Genomic DNA, 18,559 nt, shown 5'->3' with positions numbered 1-18,559 from the left:
GGAGGGGCCGGGCCCCGAGGCAGTCCAGGTGGACCTCTCTGGATGCTCTGACACTCCTGGGAATAAGAGGCCGGGTGTGATGTTTCATCGTTAAGCGTCCTCTCGGCTAGGCCAGGGTTCCCAGGTATTTGGTCAAACATTAATCTAGATGTGCTGTGAAGATGTTTTCTAGATGAGATTAACATTAAAATCAGTAGACTTTGAGTGAAGCAGACTGCTCTCCATAGTGGGTGGGCCTCATCTAATCAGTCAAAGGCCTTGAGTCAAGACTGAGGTTCTCCCCACCCACCCCCACAGGAAGGAATCTGCCTGCAAGCTGCCTTCAGTCCTGAGCTGCCACGTCAGCTCCTCTCTGGGACTTTGCTGGCCTCCACAGCTGCATGAGTTGATCCCTTAAATTAAATCTCTGTCTCTCTATATATACACACACACATACACACACACATCCTATTGGGTCTGCTTCTCTGGAGAACCCTAAATGATACCCTGGGCCCGCAGCTGACGAGGAGGAACAGGGGTAACATCTCACCTTGCAGAGGGGGATGGTGAATGAGCTGCAGCAAAGGAAACAAATTATGCCCAACGTGGAAAGTGAGCTGTGCACAGCAAGGAACCCTGTGTAGCTCTCCTAATAGCCAGGATCTCCGTACGGAAGGGCAGCAGTTACCTCTCCCCCGGGGAGGAGGGCATCATTACACAAATATGCTTGTGGCCTGACCACAACTACAGGTGTGTAAGGATGTGCCACCTCGCCACCCAGTTCCTGGGCCAGCCACGTCATCTGCCTTCCCCGGGGGCTCATTAGAAGCAGAAGCCTCGGGCCCCAAGCACAGCCTGCCCCATCACTAGCAGTCCTGGGAACAATATCACTGCAAATATGCCTGTGACTTGTTCACAGGCTCCGGGAGACAGGAGAGCGGGTCTGCCCTGGAGCCCCCATCTCCAGCAGAGGTTACGGCCCGTGAAGAGGGCTCAGTGAGGATCCACCCAGGGCAGGAACTTGGCTTGGTTGATTTTCTCTCGCTACAGGCCTCCCAGCTGCATAAGAGGGCTGCTCGTCTATTTTTTTTTTTTTTTTTTTTTGGTGAGGAGATCAGCCCTGTGCTAACATCCGCCAATCCTCCTCTTTTTTTGCTGAGGAAGACGGCCCTGGGCTAACATCTGTGCCCATCTTCCTCCACTCTACATGGGATGCCGCCACAGCATGGCCTGCCAAGCAGTGCGCCGGTGCGCGCCCGGGATCCGAACCAGCGAACCCCAGGCCGCCGCAGCGGAGCGCGCACACTTAACTGCTTGCGCCACCGGGCTGGCCCCTGCTCGTCTATTTTTATGGGGTTTTTTTTCCTTTTGCTGAAGGCAAAAAGATGTGAAGAACTACACACAGGCCAACTGCTCAGGGGCTCCAATGAAAGTCCCTCTGAAATGCCCCAGTTGTCACTAGGGAAAGGTGCCATCCCTTGAAGTCAGGTGTTGGGTGCTGTGGTCAAGGAAACAAAACCAAGACCCCAAACATCAGTTTTGGGGAGCTGGCCATGAGCATCGGGGTGTTAATGCCAGCTCAGCCAGACCACCAGGGACCAGCCTGTAGTTTGAAAAATCTAGATGAACGGAAACAGCTAGATTAATTGTGCTGGTGCCATGAGGGAGGGCACCCGAGGAGGCTGAGTGAGGCTGGATACAGGGAGAAGGGAGGCGTCTTTTGAAAGGTTTGATCCTAGCTGACGAATGGAGGAGGAGGAGGGGGAGAGGGTGTCGGGAAGTGTGGTCACTTCCGCATCTAGCACTGTTTAGAAGGGGGCTCAGGAGGGGGTTTAACTGGGGTCCTGGGCCATCGTGAGGTGAGGGTGGCTCAGCCCTGGAGCCACAGATGAGCGACGTGAGTGGATCCGGGACGTCATGGTAAGAAAGCTGGAGTCACTCCGAGATGGGGCACAGTGGCATTTCTAGCTGCCACAAGAACAGGGGTGGGGCAGACCGTTTTTTGTGAACACGAAGCTGCTCTCCTGGGTCCGTCCTCCCTGCCTGTTCTCTTCTCAGTCCTCGCCCATTTTCAGGCTTTCACTCCTGGACAGGGTTCGACTTCTTCAGGAGGGAAACACCCTGATCATTGCACTTCTTTGGATGTTTCCATTTTTCTGAGTTCCTCCTTTCTATATGCTCCCAAGTGAGGTGAATCCCAAGATCCTAGAATTTCAAGATGGAAACTGAGGCTCAGGGAGAGGACACTGGTCCAGGACCCAGTGCTGCATGGATGTGTGTGGGGAGAAGGGAGATGGCACACACAATATGTCCAGCATCTGCAGGCTTATCACCTGCATTTATTGCCTTTTTTTTTTTTTTTTGTGAGGAAGATCAGCCCTGAGCTAACATCTATGCTAATCCTCCTCTTTTTGCTGAGGAAGACCAGCTCTGAGCTAACATCTATTGCCAATCCTCTTCCTTTTTTTTCCCCCAAAGCCCCAGTGGATAGTTGTATGTCATAGTTGCACATCCTTCTAGTTGCTGTATGTGCGACGCGGCCTCAGCATGGCCAGAGAAGCGATGCGTCGGTGAGCGCCCGGGATCTGAACCCGGGCCGCCAATAGCAGAGCGCGCGCACTTATCCGCTAAGCCACAGAGCCAGCCCCTGCATTTATTGCTTAATTCTCACCAGAATCCCCAGAATCTGGAGCCCCAAGTACCACATAGAGAGTTTGGCTTCTGTCCTGTAGGAAAGAAGGGCTTGCTGCGTGCTGGACCCCACACCCTGATCTGTGTCCAGATCCCATCTCAGAACATAGACCCTGTCCAGGATCCCACACTCTGATCTGTGTCCTGATCTCATCTCAGAGCACAGATCCCTTCCTGGATCCCACACCCTCATCTGTGTCCTGATCCCATCTCAGAGCACAGATCCCTCTCTGTATCCCATGCCCAAGTCTGTGTCCTGATCTCATCTCAGAGCACAGATCCCGTCCTGGATCCCACACTCTGATCTGTGTTCTGATCCCATGAGAGCACAGATCCTGTCCTGGACCCCACACTCTGATCTGTGTCCTGATCTCATCTCAGAGCACAGATCCCTTCCTGGATCCCACACTCTGATCTGTATCCTGATCCCATCTAAGAGCACAGACCTTGTCCTGGCCCCTCCATCTCCTAATCCAGTCTGCCCACTGAGGTGCAATTTGTCATATGACCATGGAGCCCCTACCTGGGGTGTTTCCTTCAGTGAGTCCCAGGAGCAGAGAAGTCCAGTTTCCGCCTCCTTGCTGTGTAAGTTACTCAGATGCTGGAGGCAGTGGATAAATTTCTCTGTTCACGATATGGTGACACACACCTGGCTCAAATGGATCAGACACAGCTTACCTGAGTGCCCCGGCACAGAGCCCGAGATACTCAACAGGCACGTTCCTCAGTCCCTTCAGTAGCGGCAGGTGAACTTTTAAACTTTTTAGTGTTTGACACCTCTTATTTTAGTGTATCTCAGGTTCTTTTCTGCTGTTAAACACTGGAGGCCACCACATATTTTTACTCCAGACATAAAGACTTCTCAGTTACTCCTCATTCCTCAAACACTCCAAGTGCTTTCACTAAATCTTTTAAACAGAGCATGACCTATTCCACGAATTTCCTGACACTCTCCAGCTACTGGCCCTTCCAATTTTTCCAGTCTCCCTTCACCCCCATTCCCTCAGCTCAGTTTACTTCATCTGCAAATCGGGGTGGCAGTGAGGGGGCTGAATGGTTAGAAATGTGCCCCCAACAAGGTATGTCTAAGTCCTAATCTCTTATTCCTGGGAATGTGACCTTATTTGGAAATAGGGTCTTGGCAGAAGTAAACAAGTTAAGACAAGGTCATACTGAATTAGAGTGAGCCCGAAATCCAGTGATGGGTGTCCTTGTAAATAGGCCATGTGAAGACAGACGCGCAGGATGAAGGCCATGTGGCAGCAGAGGCAGAGACCAGAGTGATGTATCCATGAGGCAAGGATCAATCACCTTGTGTTACCGCCCAAGGTGGGTATCGTTTGCCCACTGCAAGACATGCCAATAGTCAAGAGGCAAGGAGGTAGGAGAGAAAAGACTTTTTATTACAGCTTGGTAGCAACAGGGAAGATGGCAGACTCATGTCCAAAAGAACCATCTTACAGAACAAAGACTACAGGCCAGTTATATAGGGGGCTGGTCTCTGGGTGGAGGAGGCAGCTGGTCTTAGTTCCTGACAGTCTTTTGTTTTACTTGATACACATCAGATACTGAAGCAACACCCTATACCCTGATCTTTCAGTTGTCATTGATGATGGCTGTCAGCATAGACTCTGCCCAGGGGTCATCACATTCCTAAAGAACTCAAAAGAACAAAGTTATCAACTTGTAGCAGCTGGGAGGGGCCATAAAATCCACAGAGCATGTCTGGGTCAGTTAGTCAGAGGTCATTCAAAGTTACAATAGGGTTTCTTTTCTGTAATATGGCTTCCCTCACGTCAACCTGGTGTTGAGCCGGCATCAGCTGGATTGCTGGTGACCACCAGAAGCCAAGAGAAGGCAGGAAGGATTTTCCCCAGGAGCCTGGTCCTGCCGATGCCTTAATTTCAGACTCTGGCTTCCAGAACTGTAAGAGGACAAATTCCTGTTGTTTCAGGTCACCCAGTTTGTGGCAATCTGTTGCGGCAGCCCCAGGACTAACACATGCCTGGAAACACCCATGTAGGCACACCGTGAACTTGGCCTGAATGTTAGGAAACGTGTTGACAATCTTACTTTTCTGCTTGTTTTATAATGATTATTTCCAGTCTCTCATTCAGTTTCTTGTAGATAAATTTGAGACCCTTCAATGAGACCTGAAACTTGTCACCTCCAGCTTTGTCTTGCCCTTTCTCTCCCACATCTGACTGGTCAGATTGACAATGTCCTCCCATCTTCTTTGCATTCTGCTGGTCTTTGTTGAGTCATCTCCTTGGAGTTCTGAGATAATTGCCAGAAGACTGCTGTCCTAACTTTTCTCCTCTTTGAGTTAGTTCAATTTAGCATTTACTGGGTGTCCACTCAGAGCAGCCTGGCTCATGGGTGAACAAGTGGGGCTTGTTCTGGAAGACATGAAACCTCATAGGCATGACCAGCCGAAGACGAATTAAGAGAACAAGGGACTACTGTGTAAAAAGAAAGGTGATCACCATTCCGGGACAGGAACAAAATGCCTCCCAGGCCTGCCCCAGGCCCCAGGTCCCACTGCAGGACAGGTCTGCAGAAGCCTCATCCCCTGCAGGGTGTTTCCAGCCAGAGGGGAGGCCCGCAGGGAAGGAGGGCCTCTGCATTTCGAAGGGAACTGACAGGGAAGCCAGCAGGCTGGTGGGGGCCCCCAGGACCTCCCTGCAAGGTCGGCCTGGAATGGCTCCACTGTGGCATTGGTTACATTTGGTTCAGGTTTTTGGGGTTCACGAGCTTAACAGTTGGAAGGAAGGGCATCCTGGGGGCTTATGCGAAGGCGAGGCCTCTTGAAAACACTTGCTATTTGGAAGGAGCTGTGTGGCAAACCCAGAGGTGAGGTTGGAGGCCCTCATACACCAGGCTGAAGAGTGTGGACCTCACTCTGCAGACCAGCGTCGCTCATACTTCTTTGCCTGCAGCCGAGAAAGGCACACACATGGCAATTCAGTCTCATAATTTCTGCTCTGTTCTGCTAGGAAAAGGCTGGGCTGCTGTTGGCAAAGATTCTCTCCTCAACTGAACTCTACTCTGGCTTTTCTGAGCATTTGTTCAACAAGACCTGCCTTTGGGGCTTTCATGTTCATCTCTGCACTGTCCACTTTTAGCAAGAATCCTGCTAATTCAGCTTAACCAGAACCCCCACCCTCCAGATATCTGATCACTCTTGAGATGTCTGAGCAGGTTCTTCGCTGCCATCCCTCTGGGGATGTCTGGTCACGGGGCCTGCCTTCAGCAGGAATCCCCTCAGGCCAGGCTGGTTTAGCCAGATGTTCACCCCTGAGGTTTCCTCTTAGTAATTATCCATCCACTGACCCCCCCTCAGGCCAGGCTGGTTTAGCCAGATGTTCACCCCTGAGGTTTCCTCTTAGTAATTATCCATCCACTGACCCTCCACGTGCTCCTTGGCTATAAATCCCCCCTCCCCTTGTATTCAGAGTTGAGCCCATTTCTCTCCCCCAGGGCCAGACCCCACTGCAGAGCTTCCTACACCCATCCCCTGCCCTTACCGTGCTTGAACAAGGGTCATGACCATTTTGTCTTGAACGCTCAAGACATGTGCTGGAACAGGTCTTTTCATACAATGGCGGGTTGATGGCAGGTTCCCATCAGGCTGAAGGGATCTTGAGGTGTTGAGGTTCAGTTGGCATTTTTGGGAAGTCCAGGAGAGAGAAGTGTGGGCTGGGGCTCACTGGCATGATGAGAGAATAGACAATTGTTAGTACAGGAGTTGAAGGCTGGAAAGACAGCTGCCCCCTACCTGTAATTGAGTCCAGCAGTCATGTAAGGGGGCCCTCTATGTCTCAGCCACTGGCAGGCTGTGGAAAGACATGGTCAGGTAAAAATTCTCCCCCAGATCTGCAGAATGTCTGGGAACCAAAAACCCTCAGCTTGTAGTAGCTTACCAAGAAAGAGCATCCAAAAGCCTGCGTTGTGGGCTTTGGGAACAAGGTCTGGCTCCTAAACCTCACCCAGAATGGTAGGAGCTAGAACCCGCACCCGTGAGGTGGCTCTGAGTCTGGCTCACACTGTGGCCATCCTGGGACTGACTCCCCAGCTGTGCTGGAGGGAGGCCAAGGGACTTAAATGGACAGATGCAGGCATGTAGCTAACATGATGTGACTACAGTGCCTCTTGCACAGCTCGCATGACCCAGGTTTCCCACTCTAGGGGTAGATGTTATTTATTTATTTATTTATTTATTTTTGGTGAGGAAGATTAGCCCTGCACTAACATCTGCCAATCCTCCTCTTTTTGCTGAGGAAGACTGGCCCTGGGCTAACATCTGTGCCCATTGTCTTCCACTTTACATGTGGGATGCCACCACGGCATGGCTTAATGTGTGGTGTGTAGGTCCCCACGGGGATCAGAACCTATGAACCCCGGGCCACAGAAGCAGAGCAAGAGAACGTAACCACTATGCCACCCCGCCAGCCCCTAAGGGGAGATGTTTAAATGTTACCTTGTTCTTGCATTTTCTTTCTCTACATTCCTTACTCTCCCCCGCAAGCTTAGAATTTACTTGTGTCCTCAGCATTACTTTAAAAAAGTCTGTATCTCAGGATCAGTTATTACTAACCCCAACTATTTGGTATAATTTCTTTAAAAGATATTTTTTTTCCAAACACAGAATTAATACCCTGATACATTCTCAGAAAATTATCCAGTATCAAACTCCTTCATCGGAGTGTGGAGACCAAGGCGCGGAAAAGTGAAGCACCCACACGGCGTTCGAGGAGTTTCTGCGGACACCACGCGCTTCTGACCCCCGATTCCTGGGCTCTTTTCCAAGGACCGCCGCCTGGTCTCCAGAACTTCAGAGCCTCACGCTCGCCGGGGGCGGACCCTCCACGCCCTCCCCCGGTTCCTCCGGCCCTCCCCATCACCGCTGGAGGCCCCCACCCGGGACGGGTCTTTCTGGGCACCAGCCTGGCCAGCGCTGCGTCCTCGGGCGGGGGACACGTCCCCCAGACCTCACGCGGGCCCCGCGGCGGAGGGAGGGTGTAGAACCGCCGCGCCGACCTTGGGGCCACCCTCCACTGTTGGCCACCGCCGGTCACCAACTTGGGTTCCGGGACTCGGCGGTGGGATGGGCTCGCGCAGGCCCCGCACCCTCAAAGGAGTGGAATTGGGGTGCCAGGTAGCTCCTCCCTCCCCCACAGATGAATGGGAGAGGCCTTGGGATGAATGTTTATCTCCAAATTGCCATGCAGATATTGGAAATCCCCATTAACCACAATTTCAGTCCTCATTTCTAGGGCGGAAGGTTGAAGAAACTTAAAAAGCAAATAGTTGTGCCAGAGAATCTTCTTAAAAAAGAAAGCTAGCATGCTTGTGCCTCTGGATTGCTCCGATGCGGTGTTGATGACAGAAATTAAAGGAACAGGCGAGAACGAAAGGCGTGGAACTGCGCCTGCCGTGCGCCCCCGCGGAGGGCCTCCCGTTCGCAAATGGAAAGTGGGCTCCGGAGGCAAGGACCGCTGCCCTGGGGCTCTCACCTCTGGGTCTGGGCTTGCATCCTCAACTTGAAATCCAGCTGCTCACTGGGTCCTGTGAATTCGGGGCCAGTGCAGCCTTCCCTCTCCTTCTTCCTCTTCAGAAGCGTGGCCAATACCCAGCGCCACGCTAAGACCTTTGCGCTCGTCTTTCCTACTGGGGGCGTTTGGAAGATTCCCGCATTCAGTTTCTCTGGACAGTTACCGGCCCAGCTCCTGGGGGTCCGCTGAACACCACCGAAGGAGAGGAGCCCTTCTTTAAACCTGGAACCTCCAACAATCCCCTTCCTACAGGCCTCGGACTGGCGTGTTCCACCCTGTGGGTTGTGCATGGCTTAGTCAACAGAGTTGGGCCAACGCCAGTGTTATTATCTGTTAATGGAGGAGCCAACTGCCCAGCTCTGGAAATGCCCCCATAGGCTCTGGTGTTTCTGAAATAGGGCTTTCATCCTATGACATCCTGGATCTGACAGAAGGACATCCACCAGCCAGAGACTGCTGGGTACCTCACCATAGTTTCATCTCCACAAATCTGTGGGTTCTTTTCCAGAACAAAAGAAGACGCCCACCTCCATAAATAGTTGTGGTTTGGGAATCTACCCCAAAAGGTGGAGCCGGGGAAGTCCTCAGATGTAAACACACAAAATACATTTGAAAAGCTCTTCAAGTAGTACACGTTTTGAAATCCACCCTAAATAACCATAGATAAGGTGGAATGTGCATTTGAAAAGCCATCAAATATACATTTAAAAGAGGAGTTAGAGGAGTCCCAGCTTTCTTCAGAACAACAAAGAGAAGCTGGACCTGGAGGGAAGAAGATGTAAGGAGTTTTTTGTTAAGTTTTTAACCTTTAGAACACATGAGAAAGTTCTGATTGTAGAAGGGTTGCTTTTCTCATCACACTGTCAGGGTAAGTATTGTTCCCTGAAATGTTCCCATTTTATACAGACGTGCATATTTACATACACATAAATACATAGTACTAGATATAATGCTAAATGTATTTCTTTCTTTGACTTTCAATTTTAAAAATTGTGAAAGACAGTAACCATATTAGACCATGAGTTCTTTTTTTTTTTATTTTTTTAATTTTTGTGAGGAAGATCAGCCCTGAGCTAACATCCATGCCAGTCCTCTTCTGTTTTTTTTACTGAGGAAGACTGACCCTGAGCCAACATTGGTGCCCATCGTCCTCTACTTTATATGGGACGCGGGCACAGCACGGCCTGACAAGCGGTGCCTTGGTGCGTGCGCGGGATCCGCACCGGGGCGGCCAGCAGTGGAGCGCGTGAACGTAACCGCTACGCCACCAGGCTGGCCCCAGACCATGAGTTCTTAAGGAGCAGTCTGTGGAATTCCTCTATTGTATCCAAATCGTGTGTATAACAACAATGCTGATTCCTGACGGCTTCTGCAAACCTCCCGGATGGGAAATGCTGGGAGGGGCCCTTTAGAGTCCCCATTTTGGCACTACGGTCCATCAGTTTTTCTCAAAATGCAGTGGAAACCCACCCCATCAAAACTACCTGGGGTTTTCATTAATGCCAAGCCTTCCTAGAGCCAAGAAATCTTCCTTTTTCATGAGTTCCCCAGATGAGTTTCTTACGCACAACAAAAGTTTGAAGACCACTGCTTTAGGTGATTTTGGTACATACTAAAACTCCATTGTATTTCTTGTATTGAGGTATAATTGACATATGACATAGTATTAGTTTTAGGTGTACAACAAAGTGGTTTGAAATATGTATATATTGGGGAATTAGTTAACACAGTAAGTTTAGTTACTGTTCATCACCACACATGGTTACAAAATTTTTTTTTCTTGTCATGAGAACTTTTAAGATCTACTCTCTAAGCAACTTTCAAATACACAATGTAGTATTAACTATAGTCGCCATGCTGTACATCACATCCCTGGGACTTATTTATCTTATAACTGGAAGTCTGTACCTTTTGACCACCTTCACCCACCTCGCCCACCACCAACCATTATATATTTTTTGTGTGTGTGTGAGGAAGATCAGCCCTGAGCTAACATCCGTGCTAATCCTCCTCTTTTTCCTGAGGAAGGCCGGCTCTGAGCTAACATCTATTGCCAATCCTCCTCCTTTTTTTTTTCCCCCAAAGCCCCAGTAGATAGTTGTATGTCACAGTCGCACATCTTCTAGTTGCTGTATGTGGGACGCAGCCTCAGCATGGCTGGAGAAGCCGACCGTCTGTGCGCGCCTGGGATCCGAACCCGGGTCGCTAGTAGAGGAGCGGGCGCGCTTACCCGCTAAGCAAGCGGGCTGGCCCAACGATTGTATTTTAATGTGGAACAAAAGGAACCTTCCCGGGCAGGGAGGGGCTATAAAGCCTGAGGATCACTCTCCTGCCCCAACTCCGTGGTGGACGTCAGGTCTTCCCGGAGCGCACCTCCCTTTGCTCCCCAGGAATGGGAGGGCCAAGAGGCACCCCGGTACCCCTGGTAGTGGAGTGGGGCGTTTTCAGTTATGAGCTCCCTGCAAACGTCGGCTCTCACTGCGCATTAGCAGTTGTGTACTCTTCTAAAATTAAAGTGGCTTGCCGGCTCAAAGGCTGAACAACGTTTTTAAAACTAGTGTCTTGCGCGCGCCGCCTCGTGGGGAGATCCTGGGAAGCCACCCTCTCTGCGCCAAAGGTTATCCGGAGGAGTCCGGCGAATGCGCACAGAGGCCCTGGAGACAGGACGCACACGCGGTGACGCGCGATCCCCTCTGCCGCGCAGGTTTCAGGCCCCAGAGGGGCGCAAGCCGCTCAGGTGCTGCGCGGACGTCGCACCCACCACCGGATAAGCTGAAACGTGCACATTCGGTGAAACGGCGACCGGTGGAGAGCCATGAGCTCTGGGCGTTTTTTAAACAAATTGCAGAGTTGTGCACTGTCCTCCCAGAGGAGTCATAAATCGATCCCTTCCACCCGGAGTTTAGCTGGAGGTGACTTTTTCCACCAGCTGTACTTTGCTGTCACCACCAGAGCGCGGCGCAGATGCTTAGGGCGCTTTCTGCGATCGGGTTCAAAATCGTTGTGCGTCCAGCCGGTCGGCTAGAAAGTGGTTTGGCGAGTGGTTCCCCACGGAGCCCGGGCTCCCTTCGCGGCGCTGACTCGGGTCCTCCAATCTGTACGGCTGGCGCGGCGAGACCGACGTGTCGGAAGATGCGCGCCCGGTCCCCGGAGTCCCCTCGTGGGGCCCACCTGGCTGCCGCCTCGGACACGGGCCCCCGGACCAGCACACCGCGGCGCCTGGCAGGGCTTCCTTTTTCTTCTCTTTTCTTGACTTAGAGGTACAGGATTGAGTTCAGCTGAGCAAGTCCGAGGTCTCTTTCCTTGCGCCCCTTGTGGAAGCATGTTGGCTCTTGTGCTCGCTGTGTGAAGGGAGCCACCGGGACCCTCCTCCGGAGGGCCTTCGCTTTGCAGAAGCAAAGAAGAGACAGGGGCCTTTTGCCTCTTCTTTCCTGGTCTTCCCCTCCTCCTCCTTCTGTTCCTCTCCTTCCTCCTCTTCCTCCTCTTCTGTCTTCCTTCTTCATATTGAATTTGGGATTGAAAAGCCCATCAGTCTGGCTGACATTGGCCAGTTTCATGATTTTTAGAGTTGTGACAACATCATTAGAAAGAAATAAACCACAAAACTTTAGCCCATAATTGTTTTATATATAAAACACACACACACACGTGAAGGTCCCCTGATCGTACCATTATTCTTCTCTATAATTGAGTATGTATCTTTCCAGATATATCTTTATCTATACTCAGATATTTGGGGGTATCCTTTTTATCCAGCCCTGGGGTTGAGCTGTGAACAAGGCTCACAAATTTCCTGTGCTTTCACAGTTAACTTGTGTGTGTGTGTGTGTATGTATTACCTGCACAAACGATTTTTAAAAATTATTTTACTTAAGTTGGATCACAAGACATATTTGACATGGAGCTTTCTTCACTTGGCAACACATTACATGCACTGTGGATATGCTACGAAATAACGATTCCCCATTCCTGGGCATTGTTTGTTTCTATTCTCTCAGCAAACAGTTCTTCCCTGAGCCCCCTTGAACGTAAGTCGTATGAACATGAGTCAGTCCTTCAGGAGAGATGCCTGGAGGTTACTGCAAATTGTCCTTCCGTGTACACTTCCAGGACAAGGCTGAAGCTACCCATTTGCCTACGTTGTGGTCACTGACAGAAAATATCAAACTTTTAATGTTTCGGCTAACCTGACAAGTGAGAAATGGGTTTATTATATAATTTGTATTTCCTAATCACTGTGGAGACAAATATCTTTCTATACGGATAACTGTTTTTATGTTGATGGCAACCAGCATCCAGGATGCCCCTATTCTATCCTCTGCTGCTCACAGGATGCACGGCCCCTCCTCCCTTGTACCAGGGTTGGTCTGTGTGACCAACAGCATATGGCAGAAGGGATGGTGTGTTTCTTCCAGGATTAGGTTCTAAAAGGCTGTGGCTTTCATCCTGTAGCTCACACAAGGCTTGTGCTCTCTCCCTCTCTCGTCACTTGCTCCAGGGAAGCTGATTTCTATATGGTGATCAGTCCTGCAGGGAGGGCCTTGCAGCCAGGAACTGAAGCCTCCTGCTGGCAGGGGCCCAGTGCCAGCTTGGAAGTGGGTCTTCTAGACCCAGGCAAGCCTCAGATGACTGCGGCTCCTTCCCGTGGCTCAGACGCAGCTGCCGGAGAGCCTGAGGCGGAACCACCCACTCAGCCACTCCCACATTCCTGAACCACAGACACTGAGATAACAGATATGTGTTATTTTAAGCCATTTGTTATACATATGGCAACGGATATCAAATACAGTGTCTTCTTATCTGCTTGTTTATTTTTAGGAGCTCTTTACACCTTTTGGATATTAATAATTTATTATATAATATGAGAATATTTTCACAAATATATGCTTCACCATTTGTCTTTCTGACTTAATGACATCTTTGGTCAAATACAGTATTTAGAATCTAGGAAATGTGAAGCTGGTATTTTAATAAGTGATTGGGGGATAAACATTTCAAATTGAAGTAGGGAGAGAATACTGTGAAATTGAAGAAGGGTCTCTGATGTGGTAGGAAGCATGGCGACTAAGAACCTGAGACAGATCCGTGCTCAAGCCCGGGACTCACGGAGGAGGAGGATGGTTTTGGTGAGTGTTAGAGCAAAGGATTGGGCTGTGCAGCCTTAGATCAGCAGCTCGGTGCCTGCCTCCTGCAGGGTGGTCTTGGGCACATTATTTTCCTAGTGCAGTCTCCTCACTTGTCAAATCATAGTATAATACTTCTCACCAGATAGGGTTATTGTTGGAAGAGAACATTTAATAGATGTGCTATCTAATGCCATAACACATACTGATGTATAATACTCCTAGATTATAGAGTACTGTCTTGTACATCGTATACAAGTGATTGTATAGAGACTATAGTATAATTTAGAATGCAGTCCATGGTCTGTCCAAAACCATTGCTTACACATAACAGGCACTGTAGTGCATGCCGTGATTATTATCTAAACTTCAGTTTCCTCATCCATAGAGTGGGGATGTCGATAATAACAGTGCATACCAGGGAGGATGGCTGTGAGTGTTAGTAGTTGAGAAGTGTGTGTTTGGTCTTTGTCTCCAGTTCCTGGCACAGAGCTCCTAAAACCCTTGGAGTTTCCTCAGTGACACGGATGGGAGGAGCTTCTTTTGTTATTCATAACAAGCCCCTTTCAACCCTACTTGATTTATGCCAACAAGGTGACTCCAGGTGGGACCCCTGGATAGCTTTAGGATGAAGGCTGGTTGCCAGTGGAACCAACCATATCATTGGAAGGTTGGAACTTTCAGCCCCACCCCAGACCTTGGGGGGGGGGCTGGAGGTTGAGTTAGTCACCAATGGCCAATGATTTAGTCAATCATGGCTACGTGATGGAACCTCCACAAAACCGGTAAGTGACAGGGTTCAGAGAACTTACAGGTTGGTGAACATGTGGAGGTGCTGGGAGGGTGGCATACCCAGAGAGGGCATGGGAGCTCTGTGCCCCCCACCCCAATACCTTGTCCTATGTCTCTCTTCCATTTGGCTGTTACTGAGTTGTATTCTTTACGATAAATTAGTAAAGTGCTTTCCTGAGTTCTGTGAGTCATTCTAGAAAATTATTGAACCTGAGGTGGAAAGCGAGCCTGGAAACCCTTGAATTTATAGCTGGTCAGTTAGAAGTACCAGTGACAACCTGGACTTGTGATTGGCATCTCCAGTGGGGACAGTCTTGTGGAACTGAGCCCTTCACCTGTGAGATTTGACATTAATTCTAGGTAGACAGTATCTGAATCGAGTTGTAAGACCCCCAGCTGGTGTCTGGAGAATTGGAGAATTGGTTTTTGGTTGGAGGAAAAACCCACACATTTGGTGGCAGGAGTGTGAGTAAAAACAGTTTAGAGGGTTCAATACGGTGATGTTGGCAGAGTGTTTGCATAGTCCTGGCCCATGGTTTTCCATGATGATTACCTGAAACTACTGTGAAAAAGAAATGGAATCTTTTTAAATTAATGTGTATAATCCAACAGATACTGATTGTATACTTACTATTTGCGAAGCCTGGTGCCAGATCCTGGGAGAGGCAGATGAGGAGGCAGCCGTGTGTGGAGTAGACTGGGAATGTGCTTTCACACTTAGGAATAAAGATACTTGAGAAACCAGGAAAAGCAAGACCATCTGATCCACTGGGCCATCAGCTTCTTCCCTCCTCCTCACTTCCTCTGAGTTATTCCGGAAGTGGGTGCCGGAGGGTCAGCCACCTGAGGTCAGCCATCCGAGGTGGGCCACCAAGAGTGTGTTGGTGATAGAGCAAAGGCTGGGGAGTGCTGGAGGGAGGGGACGGTAGGGCCGTGGATCTACCACGGGGCCCAGGCAACACAGCCACGCAGGCAAAGCTTTGTCTCAGTGAGCTCGGCTGCTGTAACAACAGGACTTATATCTCACAGTTGTGGGGACTGCGAGTCTGAGGTCAGGGTGCCGACAAGGCAGGTTTCATTCTGAGGCCTCTTCTCTTGTAGGTGGCCGCCATCTTACGGTGTGCTTGTGTGACCTCTTCTTTGTACTCGTGGAGATCTCTCTCTCTCTCTTGCTCTTCTCATTTGGGACTCACCCTCAGGACCCCATCCAGCACTGATTATGTCCCAAAGGCCCGTCTCTAAACACCATCACATTGGGGTTAGGGCTTCAACATATGCATTTGGGGGAGCCACAAACGTTCAGTCCGTCACAGGCTTGAACCACAGCTCACTGAGTCTTGGAAGAATGCCTTGCGATCCTGCAGAGCACGAGACCATGGTAAGCCTGTAAGGAGCTGCTCTGAGGCCATCTACCACTTACCTCCCTCTGTCCTGGGGGAGGCTGTCATGAGGCTGTTTCTCAGGACCTTCTGGGTTCTAATGAGGTGTGGGGCTTTCTGCCTGCCCCGCTGGGAACAGAGCTGCAGAATATAAAACTGCTTAACTGCAATTTAGGATGGGCTCCTGCTAAAGGGCATCCCCCACCTTGCCCCTGTTGCTGGGATGTTGTCTTTTTGGTGTGTGGGATGAGGGCCATGGGAGCCAGCCCCCGTGGCTGTTCTTCCTTTTGCTGTGTTAAGTAATGGAGTGTCTGAACCTGAAAGTGGCCCCCTGAGTCTTTACCAGCTGCTTCAGTCAAGCCTGCCTTGTCCTGTGAGTGCCTTACACAGTCCAGATGGGGACCTGTGGGTGGCAAGGGCAGTATGGGTGAGGGCTTCCGGGTGTCACAGGACTGAGGAGCACCACTAGCACTTAGTGGGCAGGGGCCAGGGTCTGCCTCACAGTAGATTACCCCTCTTTTTTTTTTTTTTTCTTTTTTTTTTGTGAGGAAGATCAGCCCTGAGCTAACATCTGTTGCCGATCCTCCTCTTTTTGCTGAGGAAGATTGGCCCTGGGCTGACATCTGTGCCCATCTTACTCTACTTTATATGGGACACCGCCACAGCATGGCTTGACGAGCGGTGAGTCAGTGCATCTGTGCGAGCCCAGGATCCAGACCTTTGAACCCGGGGCCGCTGAAGCGGAGCCTGTGCACTTAACCGCTACGCCACAGGCTGGCCCTAGATTACCCCTCTTAAAATGCCAGTACTACCCCCATTTTGAACACTGGGATGGACAGGAAAAAGGCATGGAGGTGGCAGAAAGTGTTAGTCTGCTAGGGCCGCTGTAACAGACAGCCTGGGGGCTCAAATCACAGACATTTATTTCTCCCAGTCTGGAGGCTGGAAGTCAGAGGTCCAGGTGTGGGCAGGGCTGGTTCCCCTTGAGGCCTCTCTCCTTGGCCACCGTGTAGGTGGCTGTCTTCTCCCTGTGTCCTCATGTGGTCGTCCCTGTGTGTGTCTGTGTCCTCATCTCCTCTTCTCGTAAGGACACAGTCACGTGGGATCAGTGCCCACCCCAGTCACCTCATTTAACTGTAATTACCTCTTTAAAGACCCTGTCTCCAAATATGGTCACATTCTGAGGTCTTGGGGGCTAAGACTACAACATATGAATTGGAGGAGGGGGACATCATTCAGCCCATAACCCAGGGGACATGGCACTAGAGCTTTATGTGGTCAAGAGGCTGGGAGAGACTACAGGGCCACCTCAGTTCTTGCTTTCACTTGACCCCTAAGGAAAGGGGCCCTGAGAGTCGGACGCACGCCCCGAGGCCTGATGAGAGCCATGCTGCTGTGTGTGAGTGAGCTCGGGCTTGCACACGAGCACTCGCTGGCTGGCAGCGCTGCCGTATCCCATTGCTTCAGGCCCCTGGGGATCTTGGGAGCTGCTAGAACAGCTCAGGATAAGTAGCTAGTGGTCAGTGATCCCTTGAGCTTCCCATAACATGGGCATCTCAGCAGGCACGCTCAGGAGGTGGGGGCTTCTAGGCATCACAACAGATGTGTGGGTGGTGGGGATTTCCAGGATTCCAGGATTCAGAGGGGCTGTCTGTCCTCCTGAGGGTGTTGGACAGGAGCCCAGCACTGCAAGTGCCCTCAGTTGGGGAGAGACGCTGGGCAGCTAGGCCACTGTAAGGAGGGAAAGGAGTTGACTGGGAGAGCAACTTCCCATAAAGCTGTGAACCTAAATAAAGAGGTAAACTGAGGCAAGCTCAAAAAGTAATGAGTTTATTTGGGAATAGCAGAGGAATTGCAGTCTGGGACAAGCAGACTATGGCGAACCATAGGCAAGTCCAAAGAGACAAAGGGAAGGTCAGCTTTTATTAGGTTTTAGGAGGAAATGGGGAGGGTTGTGTTCACTGGAGAAGAGCTGGAGCTGAGGCTGTGGCGGGCTCTCAGTGGCTGCAGGTGCTGGTGGGTGCGCTGTTGCTGGGCCAGGGGGCGGTCTCCCTTCCTTTTCTTAAAAGCGGGAGATGAAATTCCCGTGTGAAAAATATCCTCCTTGTACTAGAAGAAAAATAACATTCCTATCACTGTAGAGAAGAGGCTGAGACCGAGAGAACTGTGTACGGAGAAGTCTACACCAACAGCCCTTGCTCTCTTCCTTCTTCCTGGTTGCGCGGCTGCGACGAGTGGGGCGTGCATGAGAGCTTCCCCTTCAGGGCTTCCCTCTCCACTTTAAACGAGGTTTTCCTTTATTTTCAGAAAGCCCACAGGTCTCCTGTGCTGTGAGTGGAGAAGCTCACTGATGTCTCTGCTTTCCAAGTTTGGAGGTGTAATGGAGATGACACCTAAGGGAACTCTACCTGCAAGGGCACGCAGACGTCAGGTGCTGCCAACCTGGCCTCACGGCCCTGCCACCCACCCTCACACCTGCGGCCCCGCAGGCCAGGTGGGAAGAGGGAGGGTGCGCAGAGGAGTCACTCCTTGGGTTGTTTATTGCGCTCCTTTTGTGGTCCAGCACTCCTGGGCACTGGATGCGAGAGAGGAATGAGCCCCGGGACTGACACAGCGTCTGCTTGGAAAGCTGAACATACACGGATGAAGGCGGTGCCCACCCCAGGGAGGTGCCCAGAGTGCAGAGGCTGCAGGGCAGGAACCTGCCCCTAAGGGCCAGCTCTGGTTTCTAAAATATTTTAATCTCTGGAGGGATTTGTCTTCCTTCTTTATTCTTTCTTTTTAGAGTTTTCTGGCTCTTCTCACATAATTCTGTATTGTTCAAATAAAAAAGGCATTAACAATGTAGATGAACTAGGGAGCGGGGTCAGTTCTGATCAGTTCTGAGACCGAGTCTTCTGGCTGAGAGTGTAGTTCACGTCTTCCCTGGTGCCCCTCAGGACCTCTTAACATGTCTCTTTGTGTCATTCTTCACATTTCTTGTTAAGTAAAATCTACCTATTTGGTATTTGTTATTTTTGTTTGCTGTTATAAATATATT

At 50.6% G+C, this 18,559-nt stretch overlaps 1 long non-coding RNA gene across 1 annotated transcript; it reads right to left on the bottom strand.

Annotated features, from left to right (window-relative positions):
• Window positions 1–4,052: 4,052 nt before the first annotated feature.
• On the bottom strand, window positions 4,053–8,742 carry LOC147917373 (uncharacterized). Its single transcript, XR_015552058.1, has 3 exons — window positions 8,187–8,742; window positions 6,198–6,379; window positions 4,053–5,603 (listed from the first exon to the last, which is right to left on the bottom strand). It is a non-coding gene; the product is annotated as an uncharacterized LOC147917373 (long non-coding RNA).
• Window positions 8,743–18,559: the final 9,817 nt, after the last annotated feature.

This window comes from Ceratotherium simum, chromosome 4 (assembly GCF_057802395.1).
Source record: "Ceratotherium simum simum isolate JZ-2026a chromosome 4, ASM5780239v1, whole genome shotgun sequence".
Lineage (NCBI taxonomy): Eukaryota > Metazoa > Chordata > Mammalia > Perissodactyla > Rhinocerotidae > Ceratotherium > Ceratotherium simum.
Note: the sequence above shows the minus strand (reverse complement) of the source record. Positions and strands in the feature narration are given on the sequence as shown.